This window comes from Macrobrachium rosenbergii, chromosome 22, assembly GCF_040412425.1.
Source record: "Macrobrachium rosenbergii isolate ZJJX-2024 chromosome 22, ASM4041242v1, whole genome shotgun sequence".
In the NCBI taxonomy this organism is placed as follows: Eukaryota; Metazoa; Arthropoda; class Malacostraca; order Decapoda; family Palaemonidae; genus Macrobrachium; species Macrobrachium rosenbergii.
The window spans coordinates 269,976-272,475 of record NC_089762.1 but is presented as its reverse complement, the minus strand read 5'-3'; the positions used below and the strand labels follow the sequence as shown (position 1 = coordinate 272,475).

At 39.9% G+C, this 2,500-nt stretch overlaps 1 protein-coding gene across 1 annotated transcript in view; it reads left to right on the top strand.

Moving 5' to 3' along the window:
- The window catches only part of LOC136850505 (putative neural-cadherin 2), a 168,717-nt gene that overhangs the window by 97,482 nt on the left and 68,735 nt on the right, over positions 1–2,500 (top strand). The window lies entirely within an intron of this gene.

The following is a 2,500-nucleotide window of genomic DNA, read 5'->3' as shown; positions in this document are numbered from 1 at the left end:
TCGAACTTATCTCCTTGAGATGTATTTACGAAATTCAAAACTATTTTCACCCTTACAGGGAAATTGTATCAATGTTACTCTGCATTCATTTCGAAGATTGTTTATGTTAGTGGATGGTTCAAAAATTAATTTCGAAAAACAATCCAGAGGCTGCAGTCTTAAGCTGTCGAACTCATCTTTTGTCGTACGAGTATTTACGAAAATCGAAAACATAAGAAATTGTTATTCCGCGTCTAATATCGAAAGGTATTTACTGACTGGCCCCCCTGAAGAGGCAGCTCCATTTTCATAAAGAAATCCCGCCCGGACCAAGCATCAGAGAGATGAGATAGAAGGTTTCAGTAGGATCTCGTTACGGAAGCCAAGTTGGTCATGCGTAGGATAGGTTTGGATCAGTTTCCCTGAAGAGGAATTCAGAAAAAAAGATGTTAGAGGATATAATAATTATTTATTACTATTATTATTAATATTATTATTATTATTATTATTATTATTATTATTATTGTTAGTAATAATAATATTATTATTATATTATTATTATTATTACTCAGAAGATGAGCCCTATTACTGTGGAACAGGCCTACAAAGGCCAATGACTTGAAAGTCAAACTTTCACACAACACGGTGTTCGTTTGAAGGAAATTACAGAAGATAATAAGAAATACAGAAGAAGACATCAGCTATTAGAAAACAAAGATAAACTGACAAACTGATAAATAAATAGGCAAAAATATCAGTAAATTATGAAAGTACAAGGACAAGATATTGGGGAACCATATCAGGAGGAATGTAGAGCAAACAGAAGTGGTTAACCGGGACATTTTTGAGCAAAGTACATTTTTAGTTTTCTGTAAAAGGAAAATATTATAGAGGTGGCCATTTGTCTTGTCCGTCCGCACTTTTTCTGTCGGCTCTCAGATCTTAAAAACTACTGAGGCTAGAGGGCTGCAAATTGGTATGTTGATCATCCACAGTCCAATCATCAGACATACCAAATTGCAGCCTTCTAGCCTCAGTAGTTCCTGTTTTTATTTAAGATTAAAGTTAGCCATAATCGTGCGCCTGGCACCGATATAGGTGCCAAAAGACAGGCCACCACCGGCCCGTGGCTGAAAGTTTCATAGGCCGCGGCTGAGAGTTTCATGGGCCGTGACTGAGTTTCATCCAGCATTATACGCTGTACAGAAAACTCGATTGCGCCGAAGTTTCTTCGGCGCATTTTTTACTTGTTCTTACAATTGCTGAATCTTGGATAAATTCAATGTACATAAATTCTACATCAGCAGTTAGCTGATAAATATCTCAGTAAGTTACATCCAAAACACGGTGGAAGCTAGATGTCGAGACAACGTTTTTTGGTCAAATTTCCCCCTTGGGGGGTTAGTGCCATCACTGCATCTCATGCGGTACACTGTAGGCATTATTTAAGGTTCTTTGAAGCGTCCCTTCGCCCCTAGCTACAACCCCTTTCATTCCTTTTACTGTACCTCCGTTCATATTCTCTTTCTTCCCTCTTACCTTCTCCTAGTTCCTCATTGGATGGGTCGATATCGTTCTCGTCTAGCACTGTGCTGGTCCCGCGTTCGATTCTCTGGCCGGCCAGTAAAGATTTAGAGGAATTTATTTCTGGTGATAGAAATTCATTTCTCGGTTTAATGTGGTTCGGATTCCACAATAAGCTGTAGGTCCCTATGCTAGGTGACCAATTGGTTCTTAGCCACGTAAAATAAATCTAATTCTTCGGGCCAGCCCTCTCTAGGAGAGCTCTTCATCAGCGCAGTGGTCTGGTTAAACTAAGGTATTCTTTTTGCACCCTCTCCTAGCAGCTGATTCATAGTGCAACTGCGATATTTTCCTCCTGTTACACCTTTCAAACCTTCTTACTGCTAATTGCCGTTTCAGCGCTGAATGACCTCATAGGTCTCAGCGCTTGGCCTTTGGCCTAAATTCTATATGGTCAGATTTCCAGAATCATCGGATGAGGACCTCCAGGGAAAGTCGGCGAGAATAATCCGTATAGTCGCCCTTCAGGACATTCAAGAATGCAAGCAATAACAGAAACACAATGAAGTTTTTTCACATGTGAACAAAGAACTGCTTGTAAGAAAACGATGACAGTGAGAGAAGTATTTCTCATGATTATTTTCCCCCGAAATTTTCGGGTAGTACCAAGAATTAACCACCTGTTGCAACGCCATTATCATAAACACTAATTTCGCTATTGCTATTAACCAGATCGTTCTGATCTCAGAAATATCACAGTCCGTATGTTCTGTTATTATTATTATTTTATTATTTTTATTATTTCGGTATATGAACCCAATTCACCTGAACAAGCACTCTAAAGGGGCCACTGACTTGAAATTCAAGCTTCCAGAGAATGTTGGTTTCAACCTTCCACCGCAGCAAACCCCAGGCTGCGGCAGTAACTGATCATGATCGTGATTTTTCATGCCATGGGGGAGGCGCGAACCCGCGACATCTGAGCGGCATGTCATGA